This window comes from Heterodontus francisci, chromosome 34, assembly GCF_036365525.1.
Source record: "Heterodontus francisci isolate sHetFra1 chromosome 34, sHetFra1.hap1, whole genome shotgun sequence".
Classification (NCBI taxonomy): Eukaryota; Metazoa; Chordata; class Chondrichthyes; order Heterodontiformes; family Heterodontidae; genus Heterodontus; species Heterodontus francisci.
This window is the reverse complement of record NC_090404.1, coordinates 39,123,514-39,141,669: the sequence shown is the minus strand read 5'-3', so window position 1 is coordinate 39,141,669 and position 18,156 is coordinate 39,123,514. Positions and strand designations below refer to the sequence as shown.

At 44.9% G+C, this 18,156-nt stretch overlaps 1 pseudogene; it reads left to right on the top strand.

Moving 5' to 3' along the window:
* The window catches only part of LOC137349387 (zinc finger protein 585A-like), a 231,635-nt pseudogene that overhangs the window by 176,257 nt on the left and 37,222 nt on the right, over nucleotides 1–18,156 (top strand).

Genomic DNA, 18,156 nt, shown 5'->3' with positions numbered 1-18,156 from the left:
TGTATTAATTACATATTGTAGTTTTGTTAGATGACAAATGTAAAATTGGGTGAGAAATAAACACTGAAAACAACCAGAAAAAAGTGTTTTCCTAAACATCCTTGCAAAATTTAGAGGAAAAATAGCACCTTCAGCGAATGAGTGGGAATACTGTTTGGTTTCAATAAGTTGAACCAGATTTCTCAGTGTAAAATGATAGTGGCAGAACTCAAATCTTCTTCAAATCATAGATGTTTCCTGCTGAAAGTGAAATAGGAAAAGCAGCTAACCTGAGGAGCATTGCAGAGCTTCCCAAGTCGTCTAGTGGTTTAGATTCAATCCTCTTAACACCATCCTCTGGTTTCCATTCTTGATTAGGTAAATCAGAACTTCTTGCTGCTGTGGCAACTTTCAATTACTTGTTGCATGAAAACAGAAAATGTGGAGTGAAGGACGCTCTTAAAGCTCTCGGTTGGTGATTGTTGACCAGAGCTGGAGAATCAGTGATGTAACTTGACAAGAACAATTACAGATACAGTTGGTGAGTGAAAGAAAGCAAGTTAAGGGCTGTGGAAAAGTTGCAACATGGAGTGATACACTGACTAAAGGGATGATAGTGCAAGGCAAAATGTTGCTGGTAATGGGATAGCTTTTTCTGCTTGCTATACAAACTGGCACAAATATCACTCCTGAGCAACCAAACACAACTGCTCTGTCAAAAAGCATGCTGGGCTGAATTTTTTTTTTTTCCAAAATATACTTTATTCATAAAAATCTGTAAAAATTACATTGCCAAACAGTTTCCAACCAGCACCAAAAAATACAAACATTGCAAGGGAGATCAGTTTCCTTCAATACTGTCATGAGTTTCTTCCCAACCCTTCCGTTTCACAATTGTCATGTCAATTACAGTTTTACATTTACAGCAATTCAGAATATTAACGATACAGTTCGAGGGGTTTCCCATGGATCCAGCCCCTCAGTCAAGCTTGGTGGGGGAACCTTACACTGTGCTCTTTCCCCATTGAGCCTTTGCTGCGGCTGTCCCAAGCTTTAGTGCGTCCCTCAGCACGTAGTCCTGGACCTTGGAATGTGCCAGTCTGCAACATTCGGTGGTGGACAACTCTTTGCGCTGGAAGACCAGCAAGTTTCGGGCAGACCAAAGGGCGTCTTTCACCGAATTGATAGTCCTCCAGCAGCAGTTGATGTTTGTCTCGGTGTGCGTCCCTGGGAACAGCCCGTAGAGCACAGACTCCTGTGTTACAGAGCTGCTTGGGATGAACCTTGACAAAACCCACTGCATCTCTTTCCACACCTGCTTTGCAAAGGCACATTCCAGGAGGAGGTGGGCGACCGTCTCTTCCCCACCACAGCCAATGCGGGGGCACTGTGCGGAGGGGGCGAGACTTCGGGTGTGCATGAAGGATCTGACGGGGAGGGCCCTTCTCACCACCAGCCAAGCTACGTCTTGGTGCTTGTTTGAAAGTTCTGGTGATGAGGCATTCCGCCAAATGACTTTGACGGTCTGCTCGGGGAACCATCCGACAGGATCCACCGTTTCCTTTTCCCGTAGGGCCTTGAGGACATTCCGTGCAGACCACTGCCTGATGGACCGGTGGTCAAAGGTGTTTTCCCGCAGAAACTGCTCCACGAAGGATAGGTGGTACGGCACCGCCCAACTGCACGGAGCGTTCCGCGGCAATGTGACCAGGCCCATCCTTCGCAACACCGGGGACAGATAGAACCTCAGCACGTAGTGACACTTGGAATTTGCGTACTGGGGATCTACACACAGCTTGATGCAGCCGCACACGAAGGTGGTCATCAGGATGAGGGCCACGTTGGGTACATTTTTACCGCCCTTGTCCAGAGATTTGAACATCGTGTCCCTCCGGACCCGGTCCATTTTAGATCCCCAGACGAAGCGGAAAATGGCTCGGGTGACTGCCACGGCGCAGGAATGGGGTATGGGCCAGACCTGCGCCACGTAGAGCAACAACGTGAGCGCCTCGCACCTGATGACCAGGTTCTTACCCACAATGGAGAGAGATCGCTGCCCCTACATGCCCAACTTTTGTCGTACCTTGGCTACTCGCTCCTCCCATGTTTTGGTGCACGCCCCGGCCCTTCCGAACCATATCCCCAGCACCTTCAGGTAATCTGACCTGACGGTGAAGGGGACAAAGGATCGGTCAGCCCAGTTGCCAAAGAACATGGCCTCGCTCTTGCCGTGGTTAACTTTGGCTCCCGAGGCCAGTTCGAACCGGTCGCAGATGCTCATCGGTGTGCGCACGGACAGCGGATCCAAGCAGAAAACGGCGACGTCATCCATGTACAGGGAGGTTTTGACCTGAGTGCCTCCGCTGCCTGGGATTGTCACCCCTCTTATGCTCGCATCCTTCCTAATAGACTCAGCAAAGGGTTCAATACAGCAAACAAACAAGACCGGGAACAGAGGACAGCCCTGTCTGACTCCAGATTTGATCGGGAAACTTTCAGATTCCCACCCGTTGATTGACACTGCGCTACTGATGTTTGTGTAGAGCAGTTGGATCCAATTGCAGATTCCCTCCCCAAACCCCATTTTGGAAAGCACGTCCATCATGTAGGTGTGCGATATCCTGTCAAAAGCCTTCTCCTGGTCCAGGCTGATGAGGCAGGTGTCCACCCTCCTGTCCCGTACGTAGGCGATCGTATCCCTGAGTAGCGCGAGACTATCAGAGATCTTCCTGCCGGGTACAGTACAGGTCTGATCGGGGTGAATCACCAACTCCAGAGCAGACTTGACTCGACTGGCTATGACTTTGGACAGAATCTTGTAATCAACATTAAGCAGTGAGATGGGCCGCCAATTTCTGATTTCTGCCCTCTCCCCCTTCTGCTTGTAAATGAGGGTGATGATGCCTTTTCTCATGGATTCTGACATGCTGCCGGCCAGGAGCACACTCTCGTATACTTCCAGCAGGTCCAGGCCGACCCAGTCCCACAGGGCCGAGTACAACTCAACCGGTAAGCCGTCGCTCCCGGGAGTTTTACCCGTCTCGAAAGACTCGACGGCCTTTGTCAGCTCATCCAGAGTTAGCGGCTTGTCCAGTCCCTCCCTCCTGCTGTCATCTAAGACCTCTGTGATAGATGACAGGAAGGACTGGGAGGCTCTGCTGTCTGTGGGCTTCGCGTCATACAGCCCAGCATAAAAGGATTTGCTGATCCTGAGTATGCCGGGCTGCGAAGACATTACCGAGCCATCTTCTTCCTTCAGGCTGCTGATAACAGAGCTCTCTCTGTGTACCTTTTGGAAGAAGTAACGCGAGCACGTCTCATCCTGCTCGATGGAGCGGACTCTGGACCGGAAGATGATCTTGGAGGCCTCCTTGGCAAAGAGCGAGGCCTGCTGGCTCTTCACCTCTTGGAGGTCCTCCTTGACCTCGACCCCCATTGACTGCAACCGGAGTAGATTTTGCATAATTTTCTGGAGTCGGGACCGTTCCCTCTGTCTCTCTCTCGCCTTCTGAACACCTTTGTGGATGAAGAACCTCTTGATGTTCTCCTTAATCGCTTCCCACCAGTGAACTGGAGACTCAAAGAGGGGTTTCACGGTCCTCCAACCTTTGTAATCCCTTTTGAGTTCCTCAACGTTCTCTGGGGTCAGCAGTGTCGCATTGAGCTTCCACGTCCCTCTGCCAACCCGCTGGTCATCCTGTAAGTGACAGTCGGCCAGTAAGAGGCAGTGGTCGGAGAAGAACACCGGCTTGATGTCGGTGGATCCGACCGTGACAGCACGGGACACAAACAGGAAGTCAATCCTGAAACGGGCAGACCCGTCCGATCTTGACCATGTGTATCTGCGCTGCGCTCCGTCTGCAGGTTTGCTGAAGATGTCGTGCAGTTTGGCATCCTTAACTGTTTCTATTAGGAATCTGGACGTAGCATCCCGTTTGCTGTCGTCACTGCCGGATCGTCCAGCCGCATCAATGATGCAGTTGAAGTCACCGCCTAGGATGACCGGCCTGGACGTCGCCAGCAGCAGTGGGAGCTGCTGGAAGACGGTCAGCCGCTCGCTGCGTTGTACCGGGGCGTACACGTTGATCAACCGGAGCGGAGCGTTGTTGTACATCACGTCTGCTACGAGGAGGCGGCCGCCCACCACCTCCTTAACTTCGGAGATGGTGAAGTTACCTCCCCGCAGCAGAATACCCAGGCCGGAGGAATGGCAGTCATTACCCCCCGACCAGATCGATGGCCCGTGGGACCACCATCGCGACCACTGCCTGTAGGTGCTGAGGTGTGGTATTCCACACTCCTGCAGAAACAGTAGGTCAGCTTTGACCTTGGCAAGGTAATCCAAGGTTGAAACACATCGCGTAGTAGATTTAATGCTACGCACATTAATGGAAGCAATTCTTACACCCATTTTTTACTAAAAATTAGTTGTTGCTTCCCATACCATTTATCCTCGCTAGTCCCAGTCCTTCGGGATGTTCCTGCATACCCATCGTGTGCGCAAGCAGTTTCACGTTGGTTGGGCTCAGAAACTCCTCCTGATTTTTCATGCAGATGTTGTGCCGCTCGGGTGACATCGGGGGGGTCTTGTAGGCAGAGAGCATTGGGTTGTCCTCAGCTGCTTCCATCTGTTCCTCCTCAAAAACGTCACAGCTCCCGGTCTCCCGGAGCTCAGGTGCGCCAGACGTGTCTTTGCTCCCGGTGTCCCGGAGCTGAGATGCGTTGGCCACTTCGTTACGTGTGGGGCATTGGGGTTGGGGCACGCCGGGCCCATCACACCTTCCAGTGCCCGGGGGCTGGGATGCTTTATCATCCATCTCGGAGTTCTGCCGCCTCTTTTGAAGGGGCTGTCGTTCCAGCATTTCCCCGTCCAGTGAAGAGGAGTTGTTGCAGTCTGATTCAGAAGAGAGCCTCCTCTTGCCACTGGTTTGGGTGGTGGCTTTGGGATGTTTTTTCTTTGTGGTTTTCCTCTGGACCACTTGCCACTGACCTGTTTGTCCATCTGCTGCCTCCTCCTCCATTGATTCTGTCTGTGGAGGAGGGGTTTCCGGGCGCTGGGTAGGTGCTGGGTCGTTGGTTTCAGCTGCCTCCCCTTCCTTCTCAGGTTGAAGTTCCTCACTGCGGAGAAGGTTGCTGGTCTCCTTTCGAACAGCGGACGCCTTCGTCGAACCTTCTCCCGGCCTATCCTTGGACCTTGCCGCCTGAGCATAGCTGAGGCAACGTTTGGGACAAGTCTTGCAGAGATGGCCTGCCGCACCGCACAAGTTGCAACACTTAGTCTGCTTACAGTCCTTGGTCTGATGGCCTTCCTCCTTGCAGTTCTTGCAAACAACCGTGCTGCAGTTGGCTGCCATGTGACCAGATTTGCCACAGGTGCGGCAAACTCTGGGCTGCCCAGCGTAGACCAAGAAGCCTCGACTTCCCCCGATAGTGAAGCTGGAGGGAGGGTGGATGATGGCTCCACTGGGATCTACCTTCAAGGTCACCTTGACCTGCCGCTTGCTGGTCCAGATCCCAAAGGGGTCCTTGACATCAGTGCTGCTGCCGGCCACCTCGACGTACCTGGCGAGAAAGGTGAGTACATCCACCACCGGAACATGGGGGTTGTAGAGGTGAATCGTCACCACCCGGTCCCGTTGTGATGGAAGCGTGAAGAGCGGCTCCGCTGTGAGGATCGACAGCGGCGCCCGGTCCCCTTTCTCCTTGAACGCCTTCAGGAACTTGATGCATCCCGCCACGTTCCGGAACGTCACGTCGAAGTATCCACTGCTGGGGAAATCCTGCAGGCAGAAGACGTCCGTCGCTTGAAATCCGCAGCAATCGAAGAGAATTTTCTTGATGAAGAAGGTGCGATCGACTGATGCATCTCCTTCCTTGTCCTTCACGACCACCCGAACGGTGTTGCGCACTCCCTGGCCCAAAGCTCGAAAATTGGTTATAGCCATTTTACTCAAAGCTTCCCCAGGATCAAAAGGCAATGATCATGGTCTCTTCTCAATCAAATAAGCACTGATAAGAACAGATACTACTTGATCTTAGCCAAAAGTCCGAGAAGCTTAAAATGGTTTTGTTCTTGGTAAACTCCAATTGCACAAGTTCTGCCATCTCACAACCCATTACAGCCAAATATACTTTCTTGCCTTGTGCCCTTTCCTTTTGATCTCATGACAATGAGGAAATTCAGTGAGAAGTTTTCTTGTCATTTCAATCACCAGATCTGGAACCTGCTGAATGACATTTTAAATGGTGCCAACCCTTTACTGCAGCTCAACTCATCAAACATTCACTGTTATCATTGGCCATTTCGGTATCTTCTTGCACTACATCTGCTGAACAACATTACTTTCTTGTAGCTCCACTTTCTTCACATTGAAAGCCTGTCAGAAATATGCAGTTTCAAAGCTAAGCAACTTGTAAAAGATTGGAAGAGGGTGACAGTGTCTAATTGCGATTGGGAACAACTCTTGTATATTCATGCGTTCAGTATCTGGAAGAAGCAGGAAGATGAGATCCTGGTGCTTATTTATCCTGTTATCTGTGAAACCCATCGTTTCTCAATGTCCTGCATCTTTCATTCCCACTCCCTGCTTTCCAGGTCAGGCTGGCTTTCACAAATTTGGTCTGTTTGCATCAAGCAGCTCATTCACCTGCAAGCTGGAGGAGCAGAGGGAGCTGGAGGAAAAGCAGTGATAGAAGCAGAAGGAGATGCCACATGAAACTAACAGGATTTGATGTGTGTCAGTTGTTTCTGCTGATACATGACAGCCCATGTGTTTCCTTGCACATTTCACAGGAGCCGCATTGATTCTGTTGTTGCGTTTTGGAAATTGAAACTTGTACATCCGCAGCTTGTGGTTCTGTTTCATGTTACTGTCCATTTAATGCTTATGCCTTCATCACTCAGTGCTGTCATTACCTGGATAAATCATTTCTGTTCAAACTAAACACTCCATTTTGTATGAGAAACATCTCTGTGGTGAAAGTAGACTGAAGTGAAGGAACAGGAATAGCAGCGCATGTCAGTTAACTTGCCGGGCAGTGCAGTCAATTCCCTGGTGGTCTTGCTGTGTTTATTGCTTTTATATAGCAATAAGGAACCAAACAATCTTCAGTTGAGTTGTCATAAACTGTGAGTTCTTTATTGGTATAGTAACACATTTACAGGAGAGCTTGTCTCACTCATGTGACCAGGTGTCACGTTCAACTCCAGTGAACTGATCACGTGTTGTTGTGACATCACTTCCTCTGATGGTGAATAGCATTTAAACTGTAAAAACCATATCACAACATCCCCTTTCCTAAAATGGAGACACATAAAAGACAACTATGTAAATAATGGAGTGAAATGACTTTTAAAAATATTTACACACACATTGACGATGATGTTCTTCAGTCTCTGAATCATACAGGCGGTCTGCTGACTCAAACTGATCTTGTGAAAATGTAGTTTCATGGAGAACTGGACTTCTCAGCCTTCTTGACTTGACTTTCATGTGTGGTGGGGCAGGCCACCTCGACAAAACCTGCCTCAGTTAGGCGCAGGCGGCAAGGCCCAAGGAAAGGCTTTCCATTAAAATTGACACATCTTCACAGAACACCTTTTACATGAACAAGCTATAAATAGGCAGAAGCAGGACATTGAGAACATGAAGCTCTGTAAAACCAATTATCAGCTGTCAGGGAAGTCTCATGAAATTGTATTCTGAGTACAGTGCAATTTTATTCATTACATATGCAAAATTGTACAAAATTACCATTACACAACTAGTTTGCTTGAATAACAGTGTTATAATTACATGATTCATTGTAAAAAAAAAAATCAGTCATTTTTAGTCTTCAGCCACTAATTTTCAGACCTTTTGATCTTTTGCCACTCTCACCCCGGTATTTGTTACTTATTTTTGTGAAATACTCTCCCTATTAGTGCTCAACTGCTGATTACATTTATATGTATTTATACATGTCTATAAAGTGTCTGTGTGCCCAGATTTAACTAAGTTGTGATTTGTAACCAATAAATGATGTTTTGGCCATGACTTGTAGTCTGGTATCTTGGTGATTTGTCAAGAAAGTGTACTTTCCTGCTTCTTTCAGGATTCCATTTAATCCAACAAGGGTGACTTGTCCCTGACCACAACAAACTACTATGGGTGCTGGTATATGTTGGGTTTAAGTGTAGCAGATTTATTAAGTAATTTATATTCAGTGTAAAGAAGTAATACTTAACAACGACAATAGTGGCTTTCTGTTCCTCAGATCCTCGGTGGTTGCCCTCTGAGTGACTGTGACGCAGTCTCTCTCTTGCTGTGTTCTGTTGACTGAAGATACTCTTCTTCCTTGCCCTGGACTTTCTGTATTGCTTCTCATGTTCAATAGCTGTTCTTTTATACCCTTTTTGGCCATCAGACCACCTTTCTCGTTTGCCCGATGGTTGGTCCAGGTCCTGCGAAGTCAGTGACTACCCTACTCTAATTGAGGCTTAATCGATAAAACATGTTGACAATAATTGCGATAAAAACCTATGAAGAGTTCTATTCATTACGGTTGTTATCTCCTTGGACGGTATGAATTTGTACAGAAATTGATTCTTTTTTAGCAAAGTTAATGAATGTTATTGGGTCACAACACTTTTTCTGCTGACTGTGTTACAGTGAGTTACAAAGTCCTACTGATACTGAATTTCTTACAAGCTTCAGACTTAGTTTTTAAACTTAATACTTTTAAATTAAAGCCCATTCTTTCTAACATGATTCTTAATTCATTAATTATAACTCAGTCAAGGTCCATTGCTTTGTAATCATTGTTTCTTGATGGGTTGCTGCTTAATATATACATGTAGTTGCTGATACAAGACACAAAATTAACTTCTTTGTTCATATGTTAGTATTAAGATGATTTCCTTGATATTGTTAGTTATTACAGAGGATACAGTGTGAAAATAGTCAAGTTAAGCTAAAAATCTAGCTACCCAACCTACTTACAACTCCCCAGTTTGAGGGTGAAATATATGACAATATATTGACCCCTCACTACTTTTCATTGACTGTTACTTTCTTTTAGACATAAGAGCTGGGTTCCAGCTCAATTCAGTGTTCTTCAGCTGTCTTGAGGTAAGATTTCTCAAGTAACAGAGGATGGCTATTATTACAATTGTGACCATCGTTTGTATCAAAGTGAACAGAATAGAAATAGTTCTGAGCCAGGGATGTTGACTTGTATTCACAACTGTTTCCCACCTATATCTATTCCCCAAATTTCCAATTCCTCTCTCTCAATGTTCATGTTCTTGTCACATCTTAAACCAGTGCTTTTGGGATGTTGCAATATTTTAATTATAGATTATAAATCTAAGGATAGAGGGGGTATCTCCACTGAATTATTGTCTTTAATGCTTCCTCCTGCATTCCAAAGTCGACTCTGATTTCAGTGATGTTTTAAGTAGGTACAGGGAACATGATATCATTCCCTATCTGGGTGATCTTAGTGGGTTAGAAACAATACACCAAGCAGTGAATTATCTTACAATATCCCCACCTCGAGGGCAAGGCATTTATGCCGACCCCTCAAATTAAATTCTTGTATACTCTGAACTTACATATTTGTTCTGTGATCATGTTTAATTGTGATCTTGTTTGGCACACCAGGTGCTTCAAGTAGCAAGTGTGGAGCAGTAAGCATATAAGGACCAATAACTGGGTTATATTCCAGGGGCGGCACAATGGTGCAGTGGTTAGCACCACAGCCTCAGCTCCAGTGACCAGGGTTCAATTCTGAGTACTGCCTGTGTGGAGTTTGCATGTTCTCCCTGTGTCTGCGTGGGTTTCCTCCGGGTGCTCTGGTTTCCTTCCACAGCCAAAAAGACTTGCAGGTTGATAGGTAAATTGGCCATTATAAATTGCCCCTAGTGTAGGTAGGGGAATATAGGGACAGGTGAGGATGTGGTAGGAATATGGGATTAGTGTAGGATTAGTATAAATGGGTGGTTAATGGTCAGCACAGACTTGGTGGGCTGAAGGGCCTGTTTCAGTGCTGTATATCTAAATCTAAAAATCTAAATCTAATCAATTCATGTGAAATTATTCTAATCCAGAGGGGAATTTCCATGTTTAACCCTGTTTCCCACCAATGTGATGAATCCCCTACCCCTGGAATATCCTTAGCTATAGTTTTATTTCCTTGCTGTACTGTGTAATAACGGCGTTGGGAGGTGTTCACTTGACTTATTAATGTTGTTGAGGTTATTGGTAGTTCAGGGATGTGGTACCCAAATTTCGTGACATAAACCCCTGGGTTTATGTTCAAGCCATCTTTTACTTGTGAGACCTGTTGGTCAGGCATCTCAATGGCGAGGAAGGTTTTCCCCCTAGGACTGTGGTTTTGATCGGTGTAATACAGTCGGTCCCAATTTGAACATTGAAGTTCCTGTGATGGTAATAGTCTTCTCAGGTGATAAAACAGGACTTCCCTTCTCGTACATAGGCCGTTCTAGTTCTCACATCTGATGAACCTGGAACTTCCACAGTGCAGTTCATCCCCTTCCCATTCCAATTTAAAGCACATGTGGCTCTTTAATGATCATATAAATCATATGGGCAAATGAGGATATCCATGCTTGTTCTGTATCCCTGTAGGTTTCATTCTATCCAAGTTAGTTCTTCTAACCTGATAAACTATTGGAGTGATGTCAGGAATCGATTAATGACACTTTCCCTCATAACCCCTATGTTTTCTGTTCTAAACAGAGGATTAGGCATGGTTCCATTCATAAGACTGGACATGTGTACTACTCGTCCCAATAGCTTCTGATTCCCCACCTTGTAACATTTGTGCTTGACCGGGCGAACCTCAATCAGACTCCTAATTTTACAGAATTCTGCATCGTCCTGATAACAGGATCATCCTGATAAATGTCAATTTGTTACCCAAGTGGGAAGATGTCCTTCATTGATAACTTCTCGGTTGTCTCTGAACCGTTCTACCAACCAATTCCCATATATGACACATACATCATTATGAGTTGCTTGGTCAGCGGCCTTTCTGTCCTCTCGGGTAAGGTTATTAATCTTTCTCACATGATTTTCTGTCTCGTGTATAATGTCTCGTAAGTGCACGCCCATTGTCTGATCCTCTCCCAGCTCTTCATATTCTATGCTATTTTGTTTACTGAGTATATTTATCAATTTCTCCTGTCCATAACTGTATCTGTGAAACTGCCAAGTCCAGAGAGTTAATCATTGAGGTGACTGTATTAAACCAGTAAATCCAGCATTTATCAAGCCTCTCTTTCGCCTACTTCTTGTTTGATTAATTTCATTTCTAGTATTGTTCTCATGGAGGAATGCATTCTGTACATCCTCTACACTTGGGACAAGGTAGTCTTTTCCCAATCCCCGTCAAAAACCGCTGTCTCATCCCTTGAGTTAACTGTATTGTTTTATTGGGACACCATTTGGGCAATACTAAATCAGTTAAGTTTAAAATGACAGGGACCACTTCTGGTATTACCTAGTGATATACTGTTTTGTGGGTGGGGATAATTACAAGGCCATTTCCAGGTCCTGCTTCTAATTGAGGACATTTCCTCTCTTGGCCCTGACCCCAAACATCTGAACTATCCTCCTTCTCATACACTGTGAGCATTACACTGTTGAGCTACCCGTTGGTCTTGTGCATGCAGTTATTGTATCCTTGAATCTTATCCTGACTCTAGCTATTCCACCTCCCCTACCCGCCTTCCCCCCATCAATGTTAGGGTAGTTATATCCTCCCCATTGCTTCAAAGTTACTAAAAAGGTTCGTTGTCCAATTTCTGTTATTGGACCATACATTAGACCCAATACAAGAGCACTGCCCTTCGTGTCTCTTCCACCATCATGGCCAACACATTGGATGTATCCTTCACTCTCTGAAACCACTGGGCCTTGGTTTGATTCTTTTATCTGCTCCCAAGTCCCTTTATTCTTTCCCAGAAATTTCCACACGCTCGGGCCTCCTTTACCTTGCACCGAAAATCCACTCCATATCCCTCTTTTATTTCTCACATGGAAAGTCTTCCTGGGAGAAGACCACAAACTATTATGTGGTTACACTATCTCTTTTACTATTTCTTGTCCAAACCGGGAGATCCCCCTCATATGTTTTATTTCAGTCATTGTAGTTCATTGATCTTTTGTGTCCACCAAGAATCTGAGGTTCTGATCCATAAATTGCAAATGCGATGCATTCAGCTTCTTTGTCCAAAGATCCCCTTCAGGCATCTTGGTGTAATGAGTAGATCGTGTCTCGATGTTTCAAAAAAATGTGAAGATGAAAACCCTGGTGTCTGCTGCCTTATATTCAACAAAAACTAGTTTCAGTTGTCAGTCAGAGTCTCATTTCTGGGGTGCCAATTGTGGCTTTCCTGCTACTTTCAGGATTCAATTTAAGCCAACAAGGGCGACTTGTTCGTGACTACAACAAATCACTATGGGTACAGATATATATTGGTTATCAGTGTTGTAGATTTATTCAGCAGTTTACATTCAGTGCAGAGACGTAACACTTAACAACGACAATAATCACAGGCTGATACCCAGAACCTCGGCGGTAGCCCTCCGAGTAACTGTGGTCTGGTCTCTCTTTCTCTTGCTGGGTTCTGTTCTCTGAAGATTCTCTTCTTTCTTCCTCTGGGTTTCTCGTTCTGCTTCTCATATTCAATAGCTGTTCTTTTATACCCTTTTTTGCCTTTGAGCCTCTGTGGCAGCTGACCAGATCCTGGACTATCTTACTCATTCTGTTTAATCATCATTTTTAAAAAACTTTAAGATTACATTTATGCTTAATTTTCTGGTATCTCTTGGTTCCATTTTCTTGCACCTTTGTTATTCCTTATCTCGAAATTCATACAGTTGTTACATGAGGTCCAGCAATGTCTTTTACTCGAGTGATAACAGATCTTAGAAGCTTTAATCTTCTGTTTTTATTGTAATTTAATGAATATTCTGTCTTTCACTATCTGTTAGTTTCAAACATACCAGGACATTCTTTTCACATTTAACTCAAGGTTTCTTTCTTGCTGTCCTGCCAGTTTTTAACACAGCCGTGGCTCAGCATCAGGCTTTGCTTCTCAGCCTCAGACCATGTTTAACTCAGCTTACACATAGTATAGTTACTTTAATAATATCTGGAAAGAATTATTACAAATAATCACTGCTTATTCAGCTTAAACTCTTCAAGACGCTACACCAAGCAGTGCTGTGAGTCTGGAGTCACATGTAGACCAGGTCAAGTAAGGACAGCATTATTTCATTCCGAAGGAACATTGGTGAAGCAGATGGGTTTTTATAATAATCAATGACAGTTTTATAACATCATAACTAAGAGTTGCTTTTGATTCCAGATTTTTCAGTTAATTGAAGTTTTAATTAATTCAAATTAAATTCCACCAGCTGCCATGGTTTAAACCCATGCCCCCAGACTGAAATCCCATTACATTACCACTATTCCACCATCACCATAACACTGCAGCTCCTTGTGTACAGGAGAATGTCTGTTCTCTAACACCTCGAGGGGACAGAATAAAGAAAGATCCCAACTGCGAGAGATCCTCGTATCATTTGCAAATATCGTTCAAATGCTGACAGGTTCAAACTGCCAGTTTCCATCACATTGAAGTCAATGGAAAATGGGAGAGTGGTTATGTTGGAACAAAACACTAGTTAGACCACAGCTCACGTCCTTCAGCCCCACAACCCTCTATGTTGTTGTTGGATTACACCCTGAGATAGACAATGTAAACAGATTCCCCTCACCCACCAACACAGCAACTTCTTCACAAAACACAAACACGTTTTTAAGACATGATCTTCTTTTCTGAAGCTGTGTTGAGTATCTGTAATGACTTCTCTTCCCCAGTGATCAGAAACAGCATCTCTTAGGATCCATACAAACATCTTCCCTGTGATCGAGCTCACACTGATGGATCTGTAGTTCCCTAGCTCTGATTTGTCTCTGATTTGGAAAATGGGAACTACGTGAGCTACCTTCCAATCTCAGGGAACAATCCCTGACTCTACTAAGCTGTTGAAGATACAGACAAGGGGCTCACAGATCACCCATCCCATCTCTTTAAACACCCTTGGATAGATATCATCTGGACCTGGAAAACCATCAGGTTGGAGATTTCCTATTTTATCCAGGATGACAATCCCTTTCTAATTTAATATTTATGATGTTATTGTTAACAGCACATCCCACAGCTGGAATCTGAGCATCATCCACAGGAGTGCAGACTGATGTGAAATAGTCATTTAACAGTTCTGTCATAGCCTGGTAATCTGTTTCAATCTGTCCTGAACTGTCTCTCAGTGGCTCAAAACCATCTGTACCCATCTTCTCACTCCTGATGTAGCTGGAAAAGCTTTTGCCTCTATTACCATCATTGTGCACCATATTCTTTTCCAAAGATCTCTCAGTTTCTCTAATGGCTGTTTTTGTCTCCCACAATTGTGGGTGAAATTTGTCCCTATTCTCCTGGAAACAGAATTCAACTTGTTCCAAACTAGGTTCAATGTAAGACAGTTGGGGAGTCAGGCATCATTCACCCATAGACTGACATGGGCAAGTAAAACCCCAGACAGATCCTTAGTAAGGATTCCTCTGGTACCTCACCTTATATTTGAAAGGATACTGAAACCCAGCTTTCTCACAGTCCACTCCTGGAGGCTCCACTCCCTCAGCCTACAACCTTCAGCAGAGGCAGTGGTGGAGTTCCACAGTGGGAATGATCCCAGAGTAACTGAAGTGATAGCACTCCTGTGGATGTTCTGTGTATTTTTAGTTATCCTGGTGTCTAACACTCATACTTCAATAAAATATGTAATTCCTGGCAACACGCTGCAGGTCCTTCTTTATCTGGAGATTAAATATCTGTTGTATAATTGTACCAGAAGTGAACTCCTCCTTCTTCTACTGATGTAGACTTGAATTTATTTAGTTTCAAAAGGTTTGTTTGAAATTAAGTAACACCAGTGTTAAAATTGTAGACTCAGGACTGTCACACAAACACATTAAATCTCCACAGAGTAATACAATATTGATTTTCAGACTGGAAACTTAAACCTGCCGTTTCACTTTCAGTCAAGAACAATACCCAGTTTTACACCAATCTCTGATTTGACAGCACGTTTCCAGCATTCACTGTTGTTCTTCCTGACTCTAAACACAGTTGTCAAGGAGCCTTCTGTTTCGTGCCCAGGAGTTCTGAACATAGAAGAGAGTGGCTGGAACACATTTCTTACAGGCCTCAGGATCAACCCACAAGGTGACTTTGCTGTTAGTGAAGAGAGACAAGAAAGACCAAAGTGCTGTTTGTCCCTCTCAGTGTGATCCTGAAGGACTGTGTTCAGGCTGAAGTTCTGTTCCTGCTGTACGATCCTCCCCCAGATTGTCCTTTCTGAGCTCCAGCCAGGTGATGCTAAACACTCAGGTGGGAAAGACAACAAATCTACAACAATGTGTTTAAACAAAAGCTGATTTATTTGACATTTATTTTCTTCAGGATTATCCTATCAATCGAGGTCTTTGCTTTGGAAGATGGAAGTGAGATGAATTTCCAAGCACAATTCATTCAAACTGCAGGCCAAGTGGTTGCATTGTTGAGTTGGTAATCCAGGGTTTCTGGATAGATCGACTTTGTCAAAGACATTTGAAAATAGAAATAAAAGCAACATTCTGTACATGTTAGAAATCAAAACAGTAACTGCTGGAAATACTCAGCATCTGCTGAGAGAGAAACAGAGTTCTGGTGAAAGGTCACAGACCTGAAACATTAACATTAACATCACAATTATACAGCAAGACCTGGTAGCTCAGGTGGGTAGAGCACTGCGGTAATAACACAATGATCATGGGTTTAATTCCCATACAGGCCAAGGCTTTAGCCCAGGGTGCTGTCAGTGCCTTGTTTGGATACATGATGCTGTTGTGTTGTCATTGCACTTATCATCCACAGGCCATGGGTCTTTGTCAGAGGCTGAGAGTTCAATCCCACCATGACAGCCCGTGCTGTATTCTGGACTTCATTATCTCAGGCAAATCTGGTCTTTTTTTCAACTCAGCTCACTGAAGGTGGCATGAAATTATCATTGATTACTGGATAAACCCTTAGCGTTCTCCAATGTTATTTAAAACTATAGAAAAATTATGGCACTGAAGGAGGTCATTCAGCCTGTTGTGTCCGTGCTTGCTGGAAAAACTACCTGCTCGATCTAATCCCCTCTTCCAGCACCTGGTCTGCAGCCTTGCTGGTTACATCAGTTCAGGTGCACTTCCTGGTACATTTTGAAAGAGTTTTTTGAGAGTTTTTGCCTCCACCACTGTTCCTGGCAGTGAATTCCAGACACCCACCACCCTCTGGGTGAAAACATTATTTCTCATATCCCCTTTAATCCTTCTACCAATCACCTTAAATCTGTGTACCCTGGTAATTGACCTCTCCACTAGGGGAGCCAGGTCCTTCCTGTTTATTCTATCTAGGCCCCTCATAATTTTGTACATCTCAATTAATTCACCCCTCAGACTCCTCTGTTCTGAGGAAAACAACCCTAGCCGATCCAATATTTCTGCATTTCTGCAACTTTCAAACCCTGGCAATATTCTTGTAAATCTCCTCCGTACTCTCTCCAGAGCAATAATGTCCTTTCTGTAATGTGGTGACCAGACGTGTACGCAGTACTCCGACTGTGGCCTAAACAGTTCCAGCATACATCTCTGCTTTTGTCTTAGAGTCATAGAGTTACACAGCAGAGACACAGACCCTCAGCCCATCGTGTCCGTGCCGACCATCAAGCACCTACCTGTCTACTTCAATACCAGGAGCATCCGGAATAAGGTGGGTGAGCTTGCAGCATGGGTTGGTACCTGGGATCTCGATGTAGTGGCCATTTCGGAGACATGGGTAGAGCAGGGGCAGGAATGGATGTTGCAGGTTCCGGGATTTAGATGTTTCAGTAAGAACAGAGAAGATAGTAAAAGAGGGGGGGGGGTGCGGCATTGTTAATCAAGGAGAGTATTACAGCGACAGAAAGGACGTTTGAGGACTCGTCTACTGAGGTAGTATGGGCCGAGGTTAGAAACAGGAGAGGTGAGGTCACCCTGTTGGGAGTCTTTTATCGACCTCCAAATAGTTCCAGAGATGTAGAGGAAAGGATAGCAAAGATGATTCTCGACAGGGGCGAGAGTAACAGGGTAGTTGTTATGGGGGACTTTAACTTTCCAAATATCGACTGGAAATACTATAGTTCGAGTACTTTAGATGGGTCAGTTTTTGTCCAGTGTGTGCAGGAGGGTTTTCTGACACAGTATGTAGACAGGCCAACCAGGGGCGATGCCACATTGGATTTGGTACTGGGTAATGAACCCGGCCAGGTGTTAGATTTAGATGTAGGTGAGCACTTTGGTGATAGTGATCACAATTCGGTTAGGTTTACCTTAGCGATGGGCAGGGACAGGTATATTCCGCAGGGCAAGAATTATAGCTGGGGGAAAGGAAATTATGATGCGATTAGGCAAGATTTAGGATGCGTAGGATGGGGAAGGAAACTGCAGGGGATGGGAACAATCGAAATGTGGAGCTTATTCAAAGAGCAGCTACTGTGTGTCCTTGATAAGTATGTACCTGTGAGGCAGGGAGGAAGTTGTCGAGCGAGGGAGCCGTGGTTTACTAAAGAAGTTGAAGAGCTTGTCAAGAGGAAGAAGAAGGCTTATGTTAGGATGAGATGTGAAGGCTCAGTTAGGGCGCTTGAGAGTTACAAGCTAGCCAGGAAGGATCTAAAGGGAGAGCTAAGAAGAGCAAGGAGAGGACACGAGAAGTCATTGGCGGATAGGATCAGGGAAAACCCTAAGGCTTTCTATAGGTATATCAGGAATAAAAGAATGACTAGAGTTAGATTAGGGCCAATCAAGGATAGTAGTGGGAAGTTGTGTGTGGAATCAGAGGAGATAGGGGAAGTGTTAAATGAATATTTTGCGTCAGTATTTACAGTAGAGAAAGAAAATGTTGTCGAGGAGAATACTGAGATTCAGGCTACTAGGCTAGATGGGATTGAGGTTCACAAGGAGGAGGTGTTATCAATTTTGGAAAGTGTGAAAATAGATAAGTCCCCTGGGCCAGATGGGATTTATCCTAGGATTCTCTGG